At 46.5% G+C, this 13,515-nt stretch overlaps 1 long non-coding RNA gene across 2 annotated transcripts in view; it reads right to left on the bottom strand.

The window, feature by feature from the left end:
* Positions 1-16: 16 nt before the first annotated feature.
* The window catches only part of LOC116659556, a 48,958-nt gene continuing 35,459 nt past the window's right edge, over positions 17-13,515 (bottom strand). Inside the window, exon 4 of one of the 2 annotated variants that reach the window (XR_004314916.1) lies at positions 17-1,962. This is a non-coding gene — a long non-coding RNA (uncharacterized LOC116659556). Of the gene's footprint in view, positions 1,963-3,552; positions 3,811-13,515 lie in introns of those variants that run through there. The other variant, XR_004314917.1, reaches the window with a different exon arrangement.

The raw sequence follows: 13,515 nt of genomic DNA, 5'->3' as shown, positions 1-13,515 counted from the left end.
TAAGTAAGTGCTCGAATTTTTGCTTCAAAGCTGTGAACTCTCTTATGACATGTTTAAAGACTCTACAGTGAGTCCTGACAGTGAGGCTGGATTGCCCCTGATCCTGGTGGCTCCCTCTTGGAGCATGTTCGTCTTTGTCTTTGATCAGAATGCTGGAAAGAAGTCCAGGATCGGGGCTGGAGAAGAGCTGAGTAACTCGCCCTGTCGCCCTGGGCCCCGGCCTCTGAATCAGCCACTCTTCCCAGCCGCCAGAACCGAGAGAGACGTGTCTGCTAGTTAAGCCGCCTGGTCTGTCATTCAGAGCAGCCTGAGCTGCCTAAAGCACTGCCCTGGCCAGTTTCTGGAGATATGGGGTGTGAACACTCACCCCTTCCAAGACTAGAGGAGCCATTATCCTGGTCTAGGATGCTGCCTGCTCCCGAACAGGGCTCGTGACCTCGTCCTCTGAGAAGGGGACGTGCTTGGGCCGGGAGGAGACGTACTCCGAGCCTGTCCCCGCAGTTCTCTAGGGGACGGTGGAACCAGACCCTGGGGCTTCTGGGCCAGAGCTACCTCTGCTGCGGGGCGGGGAGGTTAGCCCCCCAGGTGCCTTTTCTTTTTGAGGGAAAGCCCCTCTTACACTCCTTGGGGCATAGAGAAAGGATAAACAAAGCTGAGGGGCACCTGGGAGAGGAGCAGCTGGGGAAGGAGCAGCCTGCCGGACAGGTGGCAGTGGCCCAGAACCTGACCTCCTTTCCTCCTGGTGCAGCAGCCCCTCGTGTCACCCAGCCCCTTCCCAGTAGCTAATGGGGAGAGGTGGGGTGTGGTGTGGCTTCTCCCTCCCCCTCCAGTGATGGCCAGGAGAGTGGGAACCCTCCCTAAGCCCATGAGCACTGAAGACTGGAGCCTGTGGTATAGGGTCCTTAAACCTTGGAGCAAACAGAACCTCTGAGGCCTTGTAACAGGCGGAGCCCCAATGCTGAGCGACTGACCCGCAGATTAGGGCTGGGGCCCGAGAACTGGCATTTCTAACTGCCAGTTAGAAATGCTGCGTTGCTGGCCCAGGAACCTCACTTTGAACCCACAGCTGACACGAAGTTCTCTGAGAGACCAGAGGCTGCTTCCTGGGATCCTGCTCGTACTCCTGCCCCTCCTGCCAGCAGGCGGCCTAGGAAAACCCCCCATTTCCCTCTTGGTGGAAACAAGGGGTGAGTTGAGGGCCCTTCCTGCTCGGCTTCCACCGTCTATTACACAGAGAAAACTTGGGGCAGGTCCACTTCTTTTCCATGAAGTGCCCCCCATTTGCATGGTGTCCCAGTATCCAATTCTAACCACTTGTAGAAATGGAAGTTCTAATCATTTCTAACACTGATTGCTGGGGGCTACCTTGGTCCTAACTGTTCAGACTACCCTGGGCCAGAGTCTGGGAGGAAAGAGGATCCCTGCCTGGCACGCAACCACCATGGGGGCCCACAGACCACTGCAGGTCAATCCAGGTTTCAGGGGAGGGGTGTGTGCGCCATGAGCCCTCTGTCAGAGTCACCTGGGACCTATTAAAATGCAGATTCCTGGGCCACACCCTGGACCTTCTAACCCCTTCAGGGAGTGGGGCCCAGGCATCTGCATTTGACAAGTGTCCCAGCGTGAATGTGACGCACAGGAGGGTGAGAACCGCCCCCTTCCACAGGCAGAGGGGAAGCACGTGTGCCAGACACCTGGCTCCCTTCTTTCCTGTTCCCCTGCCAGGCCTTCCTTGCCAGCATTTTTTTTTGCCAGAGCTGAGTTCCGAAGGTCAGGTCACTTCTCTCACCCCAAGCAAGAGGGATCCAAGCTGAGCCAAACTCAGCTTCGAGCTGTGAGCAGCTCCAGGAAGTAGTCTTCCCACTGGTTTTGGAACAGACGGGTAATCTGGTGCTGAAACAGCCCTCACTGTCCATGCCTGGTCCAGTGGTTCTCAGCCCCGGCTGTACGCTGGCATCGCTTCTGCGGGGGGAGGTGTAGAGGAAGATGTCAAAACACACAGCAATTCGGATTCGACTGGCCTGAGCTGCGGGGTGGGGTGGGGCACAGTGTCTTTTAAACTCCCCAGACGATTCTGATGTGCAAGCAGTGTTGAGGCCCTTGCTGTGACTGCAAAGAGTACTTCACGTGCGGTATGTTTTCTAATCACAGGTTGGCTGGCTCTGTGCACCCCAGGCCCATGGGCGGTTTAGAAAGGGGTCCCTCGTGTGTGTGTATTTAGGATTCCTTGTTAAACTGTCCCAGCACTGGAGCCAGAAACATGAATGGCACTGACAATTCCGCCCTCGTCTGTCTTTACCTGCCATGTTCAATTGGTCCCCAAGCTCCCACTTCGTCCACACTGATCCTTTCTCTTCTATTAGCCTGGTTCGTACCCAACTTCAGGAACACGTCGCCTCCTGCCTGGACGTCTTTGGTGTCCTTCTAACTGCTCTTTGCAATAGTCTGACCCTCACACCTCTGCTCTCCCCTCTGCCCTCAGAGGGCCTTTCCACAACTTCGGATGGTGTTTGACCTAGCCCATCACAGCACGCCCACTGGTGATTTGTCTCAGAGACCCTGTCAATTCTGGCACTGGCCTGTAGTATCCAAAGGATAAATTCAGTCCCTTAAAAGAGAAAACAATTAGCTGAGAAACCAGATTGTTTTCATAAGATCAAAATGAGGCCCAATCTGCTGTGAGTGGAGTCTGACTTTCCCAATATCTGATACTGGTCTTCACTTTAAGAGGAAGAGTGCAATCTATCATCTGGCACAGTTTGGAACTACCTGTAATGTTAGACAAATGCTTTCCAGAGCTGGGAGCAGCCCATGTGGATGAGGGGGACGCATTTTGCCCCCATCACCAAGGTTAAAGCATCCATCCATCCGGGTTTTGGAAGTGTTCTGTAATCAAGCTGAAAGTGTTTTCAATGAGAAATCTCTCATTTCTGAATCCACGGCCACTGAAAAGTGACATTAGGTACTTGATGCTGTTCCTAGTGACCTGCAACTGTGAGGTGGGAGTGCTTAACTTAGTAAAAATGAAAGGTAATGGAGTATGGAGTAAGGAAGCCAGAGCAAAGAGGACAGGTATCCTGGGAAGAGGTTGAAAATGATGTCCTCTTACAAATGCTTAGTGTTATTTAAAATAATGCCCCGTCTGATAGAAACGTGCAGGCCTTATTTGGATCCTGATTCAAACAAAAAGAAATTAACACATTTTTGAGACAATTGGAAATTTGATATTTGATGAGTTTTAGGAACTCTTATGAATGAATACTTTTAGTGTTGATAATGGTCTTGTAATGTTAAAAGAAAGGATTCATATCTTTTAGAGACAGACACAGAAATATTTATGCATGGAATGATATGTTATCTGGGATTTGCTTCAGGCTAATACAGGAGAGAGGAAGTGGATGGGCTAGTGTTGAAACAAGATTGGCCAGGAGTCAGTCATTGTTGAAGCTGAGTGATGGGTACTTAGACGTTCATTATAATATTCTACTTTCATAGGTGTTTGCATTTCTTCATAATAAAAAGTTTTTTTTTAAAGAATGTGATGTTTTTATTATAAAAAATTGTAATGAACTTTTACCTAAAATTGGTGATTTGCATGAGTGTGAAGTGGCTTGTGGAAATTAAAAGTTTGAGGAATACTGTTGAATGGTACATAGTCTTGAATAGAGAGGACACCCAGTTCCTAAAGCATTTCACAGAGAATTAGTTGGAAGAAAAGAACCACAAGGCAGGTGAAAATGTCCTCGAGATATTCTCAGCAGAGGTCTTCATTGTGGGCTCTGTTGTCCGGGAAGGCTGTACGAGTATTTCCTGTATAAGGGTAGGCATGGGAATGGAGAGACCAAAGACATCAGCTTCGTGTTTCTTATGGGGAGTAAATAAAAATGTACTAGAATGGGTTTGGGATGCATTAAAATTACTGACTGTAGCTTGAGAAAATACGTGTCCTCATTCCTGGTAGAACTTGCAATATTTATACAGCTACACAGAGAAGGAAATTAGAGCATCAAAGAACTAAGCATGTGGACAGACTGTTTGGTTCAAGGAACTGCTTTTACAGAATTTCAAATGCATTTACGCTTTTGTGCCTATATTAAGGAATTGTATTGAAAGAAGTGAAGACACACAGTCCTACAAAAATCCCTATCGCATCTATTGCAGAAACACCCTGGAGGGCCCCACACTGCCCTGCAGGGCGAGCGTCCCGGCTCGGCCCCCAGATGTGGAGATGGATAGCCTGGGTTTGACTCTCATTTCTGCAGCGGACTAACTCTCTGGTCTTGGGCAAATTACTAACTTACTCTCAAATTCTTAGTTTCCTTATCTGTAAGGCGAGCATCATAATAGTATCCACCCGGCATGACTGCCAGGATCAAATGAGAAAATGTCAGAAGGGCATGTAACTCCGTCCCTGGCCCACATGCCCAGCAAGTGTGAGCTGTGATCCCTCATCTCTCTCTGGTCTCTGTATTTAAAAGGTGGGTCTTTTCCCGACTTGCCGAGCGCACCTTCTGCCTGACTACTTTGTCTCTTCTCTTTGGCTCCAAGGACTCCTAGATCCAAATGTGCCGCCCACTTGTCGTCACCGAGCAGCAGCGTCTGACAGACACTCCATGTGCTCACCTTACTGCTGGCTCCGCCAGCTCTTTTCCTTGTCCTCTTCATCGCTTATCTTGGTCATTTATTCTATTCTTTATTCTGTGTATTTTTATAAGCTGTCTCAACTTTTTTATGGAGCAAGGGAATGAGTAAATAACTAGCTAAGTAAGTAAGTGGTCTATGGCTGAGGCCGGAGAAGGTGAGGAGTCATGGGGTGGGTGGGGAGGACTCTAACGAATGAGCTCCTCCAGGTAGGGGGTGGGGGGGCAACAGAAACCACCCGCCGGACCTCTTCAAAACCATTTTTGCTTTATGCCTTCCTTGGTATTCACCATGTCTGCTACCATTATTTGTTTCCCTGTAATAATGGGCTAGGAAACCCTTAAAAACAAAAAAAGGGCCAACTGCCTACTTGTTTTTTGTTTTGTTTTCTTTTTTTAAAACTATTTTTGGGGGGGTAATTAGATTTATTTATTTATTTTTAATGGAGGTACTGGGGATTGAACCGAGGAACTTGTGCATGCCAAGCGCGCCCTCTACCACTGAGCTGTACCCTCCCCCTGCCTACTTGTTTTGGTGACAGGATTCGGTGGGAAAATGGGGGCATCTTTCTTCCCACTGCAGACACAGAACCCCTGAATTCAGCCTGGTTTTCTTCCATGACTCGGTGGCCTCTGTCCACTGGTGCCTCTGTCCCAGCTGCAGACAAAGGCTTTCCCGGGGAAGAGGCAGCGTTTTCCTGGCCAACAGGATGTTGACTGCTGACAGGCGCACAGTGTGCACCAAACACATGGCTTTCCTCCGCTGGGGTCAGGAAGATGAGTCACCCCCACCAGCCCCGGTGACTCGGAGCCTCGGGTCTTTCCAGCAGGAGCGCGGAGGGCACGGCCCGGGCTTCTGCAGTGTGGAGTACTGCGAGGGCTTTTTCCACGGATCCAGCTGAGGCCACGGTGACTGGTATCTCCCCTAATAACAACGGGGGAGGAAACTGCTCACCAGAGATAAAGATAAGAGAGTTTCTGGTCTTTTCAATATCGGACCTTGAAAATGAGGTATCCTCAGACTCCCTGCTTGCCTGGTCTGGAAGGTTTTGTAAAGAAACAATAACTGAAGAGTTTGTGCCCACTCAGTTACCATTTTCTCTGAAATTCGACGCTGCCATTTCTTTGCTTATGCAGCGGCAGAGGGCCAACTTTTGGCTCAGCCTCAGAGGCAAACGTGGCTACAGGAGCAGAGGAGACAGGCAAGACAGAACTCGGGGACAGAACGCGTCCGTGGGGACGGCAGGGGGAGGCCTGAGGGCCTGGGGGAGTAGAGGCACGCCCTCCTGGCAGCGCGGCCTGGCCAGGGCCCTCCCCACAGACAAGGGGCCGGACCCTGTGGGCACTCTGTCAGAAGCTGACTTCCTAGTCTACAGCGAGGGTCACCTCTTATTTTGTAAGAAGTCTTTTATTTACTTATTTTCCTTCTTTATCTTTTTTCTCTAATTTAAGTGAATAGGGTTGGTAAAAAAAACCACTATCCAAAAAATCAGATTTAGACATGAAAAAACACATATGGTATACTGCTAAGTGAATAAAAAAAAAATCACAAAACCACAGACAAACCCCATTTTTGTAGTAACAAAAAAAAAAAAAAATCAGTGAGAAAGGGTGTGAAAAGATTCATGCCAAGGAGTTAACAGTTGCCTCCTTTGGAGAAGGGAGTGGATTTGGGGTAGGAGTCATGAAGAAAGGGAACTTTTTACTCTGAAATTTTGGAATTTTAGGAAAGAGCACCTAGTAATTTTAAAAGAGCAAAAAACTCAATTTAGGAGCTCTGTGTTGGGAGTAAGTCCTTGAGGCTGGGCGCTCCTCCCCAGGGTGTCTCAGTCCATAAGAAAAGCTCCCCAACCCTGTGCATCAGGACATGGGACCCCCTCTGCCCCGCTTTGTGTCAGGGAGCGAACGCCAGCTCTTCCTGACAGCGCGATGACTGCACCTAAGGGAATAAAACAGTCTTTCCATCTAATGCTCACGATAGTCCTGTGAGGTGGGCATAGCGGCATGTCCGCTTTCCACTGGAGGGGTCTGAAGTTCAAGGGGAGAGACTGCACAGCTACTAGGAGGAGGGAGGGGAGTGAGCCAGGCCCCTCTACCCATGCACAGGGTTCCTTCCAGCCTCTCCCTCCTTTCCCTGAGGAGTGCGGGGAGCATGGGGGCTCTGCCTGGATGTAATCCGAGAACGCCGAAATTACTGTGCCCGTGCTGTTCCCAGGTAGCCCTCTGTGATGGTTAACTCTGTGCAGCTTGGCTAGGCCACAGTGCCCAGATATTTAGTCAATCAGCAGTTTAGGTGTCCCCGTGAGGGTATTTTTTTAAAGATGAGATTAACATTTAAACCAGTGGATTGTGAATAAATCAGACTATCCTCCATAATATGAGTGGGCCTCATCCAATCAGTTGAAGGCCTTAAGAGAAAAAGCCTGAGGTCCCTAGAAGAGAGAATTCTGCTTCCAGGCTGCCTTTGGACTCGAGTTGCAACATCACCTCTTCGTAGGCTCTCCAGCCTGCTGGCCTGCCCTTCAGAGTTCAGACTTGCCAGCCCCACAATCACATGAGCCCATTCCTTAAAATAAATCTCTCTCTGTATGTATACACACATCCTACTGGTTCTGTCTCTGGAGAACCCTGACCAATACACTTTCTCTAAAGGAGAAGGCTGGGTGGACACATTTAATCTAAACTGCCTATCACTGGCATCACCACAGCTAGCAGTAAGGCCTGCGCGTCTCACGTGCTTTGTAAATACCCGAGTGAAAACCAACAGCTAGACTGAAAATGCTTGATGGCTTTGCCAGATATGATATTTATTTAACTATTGTTTGGTTCCCATCTGAGTCATTGAATCTAATGGAAAAGAACAGAAATTGTCTTGATAATCCAGGGTGGGAGGGTGAGAGCGATAAGTGGTGAGGTGCCCTCCATTTCTGAAGATTCTGTGATCGAGGGTCATTCCAGAAACTACAGGTTCTGTATCATCTTTCAAATCAGAGTAAATGGGGACTGGCAGAGCCAGAAGAGCTCTTAGGCAGGCACTGTCTCTTCTCGCCCCCACCCCAGGTGCAGGTCCCTTCTGTAAGGAGGGGCCCAATCCAATTCTGTCCACACACCCCCTCACCACGGGCAGAAACTCCCTGTTACCACACCCATGACGCTGAGACCAGCATGAACTCATTTAGGTGTCTAGCTGGATTTGCATTCTACAAGGCCTTAGAGAAGAACCGAAGGAAACAGCTCCCAATTAGGGAGCATCACTGCTCCAGTTTTCACCATGAAGGAAACTGAGGCTCAAGGACGTCGGGCAGTTCGCCTAAGGCTGCACAGGAGTCATGGTCAGAGCTAATCATGAGGCTGCTGGGAAGGAGAAAGGTGACTGGGAGGACATGCCCTGGCTCCTCTGGAGTCCCCACTCCCCAAGCCTCACCACTTCTTGAGGGGCAGATCCTGATGAAGGGAGGGACACTTGGTGCCCTGGCTTCACCTCAGAGCTACCTCCTGGACATGGAAGAGTGCTTCTTAATTCCCATTTAAATTTCTGACATAATGTATCCTCTCAAATAAATTGTGTCCAATACAACGTTTCATTTCCCACAATGTGACAAGCTTAGTCCTTGTCCCCTGTTGCTTGGAGAGTTCCCTTATCCCTCAGCACTTAGCTCAGCAGTTACCTCCTCCAGAAAGCTTCTCTGTCCCTTCCCTGCCCCTAATACCTCCCCAAGCACCCTCCATGGTCCACAGACTCCTGGCACCAGGCTGAGTCTCTTAAGGGCATGGAGCCTGACGCTAAGAGCGTGTAGCACATGGTGGAGCTGGGTCAACATCTGCTGACTAAACCATGGAGATATAGAAGTGAGTAATTAGGGAATATTTCCTTTTTTAGGGGAAAATGACTAGAAATTACTAATCATCTTGCCTGATGCATAATGGGCATTCGATGCTTATAGAATAACTCTTAAAAGTGAGAGGGTTGTGCTCAAAATAAATACTCCTGACTTAAGTTATGCTGTGGGGATACTAGCCAGTCTCACTGTCATTTCTGGGTAAAAATATCAATGGCCACAAAGAGAATGTTTTCAATTTTAAGTTTTCCTTCCATACATTTTCTGAAACCACTGGCATGCCTTGTTGCTTATCTAGAATTTAGTAATTATCACAAAATTAACCCCAAATTATGTATTAGAGGTATTTTAAACTGGCAATTCAATATGACATGATTCAAGGAGTCTGCCAATTATTTAAGAGAAATAAGATCCACCTGGTCTCAAATTTCCCAGTCCATTCAACAAATTCAGAATCACTTGGTTTAGACCTTAGGCACCATCGTGTTTGTTCCCTTTTCATTCATTCATGCAGTCATTTGGGGATGGAAGCCTCCTGCCATCGGAGGTTAGTAAGGTGGTCAAGGAGAGAAGACATCAATGAGCAAGATGGAGACAGTCAGAAGCCCACCGATGGGTGGATGGGGAGTGCACAGACCAAACCTAAAAGCACAGCCTAGACTTTTGATCAAATTGTGTTATAACAGTCAAGGAAAACTTGGTTAAAAAAAGTATACAGATAATGCTGTGATTTTAGGAGTGGAGACCAGCAGGGATGGGACAGGCTAGATCTTGATGAGAAGGATGCTGAAAATGAAAGGGGATAACTGAAGTATGGAAAAATTTTTTGGCTAATAATAGCCATTCCATATAGGCAGTAAAAATAAACCTGTAGTAATTTTAAAGACTAAAGGGACAAGCAACAAGATGGAATGGACAAGGCTGGTCCTTAGGCCAAGTTGGTGGAAAAGCAGCCAGTGGCTTGGGGCAGTGACTCAGGCAGGATGAATGTGGCTCGGGCTGCCTGCAGCTGTGATAAGGAGGACAGGATGGGGCACTGCAGAGGACATCCTGGAGTAGCCTGGGGACTTTCCACACGGGAGCACAAGCAGAAACCCACAGCCCAAGAGGATTCTGGCCTGCATGCCAGGCAGAGTCTCACAATGGGAACAAAGGGAGAAGAGTGGAGAAGCTGGGGCACGGAGGCAGGTGGGAGGGCAGTGGGGCTGACGTCCAGTGCACTGTGCAGACAGCTTCATTACACACCCAGCTGGCTCCTGCCTCCTTGCCCTGCAGCCCCTGACCTGTGCTGAATGAACCCTTTCCAGTCTAGCCTAGGATGTCCCCCCACTCTGTTCCTTCTAACCCATAGATTCAAACTCAGGCACGTTTCTCCTACTAGCTCGGTTTGTGCTGTATCTGTGTAATGCTTGTACCTTAGTTTCTTAGGATGTTCCCTCGAGTGGGCTCACATTTTAAACATAGCCTCTGCCTGCTAAGGAAATACCCGTGTTCATAAATTACTCTCACCTGAACCACCGCCGCCCCCATGGGATCCCTGGGCTTCCTTGCAGCACAGACAAAGCCCTTGCTGGGCATCCGCTCGCCAGGCCCCTGGTGGGACCAGGCACAGGCACAACTTCTTGCCTTTAGGAAGCAATCTGTTCACTGGGGAAACAGTCTTCCCCGGAGCAACAGGCCCCTGCTTTATCAGGTTTCTCTGCTTTTTTCCTTCTGTAATGGAGCCTGGGGCTCAGGCCCCTCCCTCATAACCTCACCTACACATGCGTGGGTGCTGGGGTTCTGGCCCATCCTTCAGGGAGCTCCGTGCAAACTCTGTGTGCTATCTTTGCAAGTTTTCTGGAAATCAAAAACTGTTCTAAAAGAAAAGGTTTGGTTTTTTTTTTTAAATAAAGGCTTTAAAAAAGGTCATTCTACAACCCCCAATAAAGCAGCAGCAGCTGGATCACCTTATCATGGGAGAAAATCTTACTCATGGATCTTAAATGCTACCTTCAAACTATAGCCATGAGAAAGTGTCAACTAGTTACTAAGTGAAAACTCACCCACTTTTGCCTTCTTTATGCTATGTTAAATATCTTGTATATATGCCACAAGAACTGTTATTACTATGTACTTTTAAAATTCTCATTTGACTTATTTCTGATTCAAAAAGTAATACGTTGCTCAGTATGACTTGTAAAGAAGAAATTGTTGCCAAAATTGTTTCTCCCATAAGAAATAGTATTATCTGCAAACTTCCCTTAAAAGCATTTTTGGAAATGACTCAGAATGCTCACTGACTCCACCGCATTCTACCTTGTAGGAACGGTGATAACAAAGCAGTAATTTCCAGTAATAGCTAGGTGCGATCCATCCCAAGCAAGCAGATTCCATATCCTGTTGTGCATATGTGAAGCCTGGCCCATTCTTTCCTGGAGTAATTTGTGAAGCTATGAATACGTGTTACTCTGATTTCATGCACCATATATTTCTCGTGCTGTTGTATTATGGGGAATGAGGATTTGAGAAGAGGAGAGATGTTATCAAGAGGAAATTTGGAGACAAGCTTTTCTTGTTCTTGGAAGAAGTATCTCAAACATAATATTAATGCCTTAATTTATCTATGTTGCACATAACACATTATGACACCATCATGGAATCAGGTTATGGAAGACTTTCTGTTGAATGAAAAATAAATGGGCTGGCAAATGCCTCTGAAACCCTGAAATATGCTCCAGGAACCCTGTCATGCAGTCCTGCCCCACTGCTGAATCGAACACCATCTATTCAGCTCGTGTGTTTGGGGCTTCTTCACACCTCACTCCTGGCCCCCTTTGCCAGCTTCTTCCTGGTTTCGTGTTCCTCCCTGTCCAGCACATACCCTTCAGCTGTGTGTGAGTCGGGACAGAAAACCTGGCCTAAAAGGGTGAGGACAGGGAGCTGCTGGCCTGACTTCCACTGAGTGCCCTGTGTGCCCAGTTCTCCGTCAAGTGCCCCCTACAGTTTGTCTCATTTAGTTAGCAATGGCTCTGGCATTTCAAAATGAATGGATCAAGGATTAGAAGGCTCACAAAACAGTCAGCCAATCAAAAAGCCTCAGAGCAACGGAGTGACCTCAACATCTGAACGCTGAGCATGGCCCACACCCTGAGCAACGGCCTGATGAGATTCCCCTCTGCAGGCAGTTTGCTCACGTCCCCTCCACTGGTAACCAGTGACCAAAGGATCCCCAGTTTAACCAAAATCTGGCTGGTTGGCTCATACTTGGAGGTCCTAATGCTGCTTACTTTCATGAAACAAAACCTTAGGTTTCCCATACCCTCAGTGGCTCCTCATTGGCTACATACACTGTCCAAGATCATGCTGAGACAGGCAAATTTTCTGATTGGTTTCACCACCGTAATTTCTGCCACATGTTGTTTGCATGTGGATTCACCCCCATGCTGACAAAGCAGTGTTAGAGACTGATACTGTTTCTACCATGGTCTCGGGGACAGGCCTGACAATGAGGTGAGAAGTGCTGGATTTGGAGGCTGAGGATCGGGGTTTGAGCTCCATACTTTTTCTTACTAAACAGGTAAAGGATAGGTTACAAGAATGCTCAGAAATCTTAATGTGCTCATCTGAAAATGAAGGTAATAATCCCCATGGGTTGTGGAGCTTATGTGAAGTTTGGTGGACATTTGGATTGTTTCATCTTTTGGCTATTGTGAATAGTGCTGTGATGAACACTCATGTACAAGTATTCGTTTGAAGAGTTTTCAATCTTTTGGGTATATATCTAGGAGTAGAATTGCTGAAATCATTTGGAAATTCTATGTTTTAACTTTTTCAGGTACCATTACAATTTCCCTCAGTGACTGCAAAATTTATATTCCTATCAGCAGTGTATGAGGGTTCCACTTTTTCCATATCCTCTCCAACACTTGTTTAGTTTCTTTCTTGTTTAAAAAATTTTACAGCCACCCTAGTGGGTGTGAAGTAATACCCCACTGTGGTTTTGATATGCATTGCTCTAATGACTAATGATGTTGAGCATCTTTTCATGTGCTTGTTGGTCACCTGTATATCTTCGTTGGCAAATGTTTGCTCAAGTCCTTTTCTCATTTTTAAATTGGGTTCTTGCCTTTTTGTTGTTTTAATTTCTTTAGATATTCTGGTTGCTAGACCCTTATCAGATATATGGTTTGCAAATATTTTCCCTCATTCTGTAGGTGGCCTTTTGACTCTCTTGATAGTGTTATTTGGTGCACAGAATTTTGATCAAGTCCAATTTATCTGTTTTTGTTGTTGTTGCCTGTGATTTTGGTGTGATAACCAAGAAATTATTGCCAAATCCAATGTCATGAAACATTTCCTGTATGTTTTCTTCTAAGAGTTTTATAGTTTTAACTCTTACATTTAGGTCTTTAATCCATTTTGAGTTAATTTTTGAATATGGTATAAGGTAAAGGCCCAACTTTATTCCTTTGCATATGAATATACAGTTTTTCTATCACTAATTGTTAAAAAGCCTGTCCTTTCCACATTAAATGGTCTTGGCCCTTGTTGAAAATCAACTGACCATATATGCAAGGGTTTATTTCTGGGCTCTCTATTCCATTCCACTGGTCTATATATCTGTTTTCATGCCAGTATAACATTGTTTTGGATACAGTAGCTTTTTATTAAGTTTTGAAATCAGCAGTGTGAGTCTAACAACTTTGTTCTTTTCAAGGTTATTTTAGTGATTTGGAATCCCTTTAAATTCTATCTGAATTTTAGGTTGCATTTCTATTTCTGTAAAAAAAAAAAATGCCATTGGGATTTTAATAGGGATTGCACTGAATCTATATGCTGCTTTTTGGTCGTATTGGCATCTTAACAGTATTAAGTCTTCCAATACATGAAAATAAGATGTCTTTCCACTTATTTAGGTCTTCCTTAATTTTTTCAACAATGTTTTGTAGTTTTCAGCCTGCAAGTCTTCTGCTTCCTTGGTTAAATTTATTCCTAAATATATTATTCCATTTTATGCTACTGTAATGGAATTGCTTTCTTAATTTTATGTTCAG

This window comes from Camelus ferus, chromosome 24, assembly GCF_009834535.1.
Source record: "Camelus ferus isolate YT-003-E chromosome 24, BCGSAC_Cfer_1.0, whole genome shotgun sequence".
In the NCBI taxonomy this organism is placed as follows: Eukaryota; Metazoa; Chordata; class Mammalia; order Artiodactyla; family Camelidae; genus Camelus; species Camelus ferus.
The sequence above is the reverse complement of the archived record's forward strand: the minus strand, read 5'-3'. Positions and strand labels throughout refer to the sequence as shown.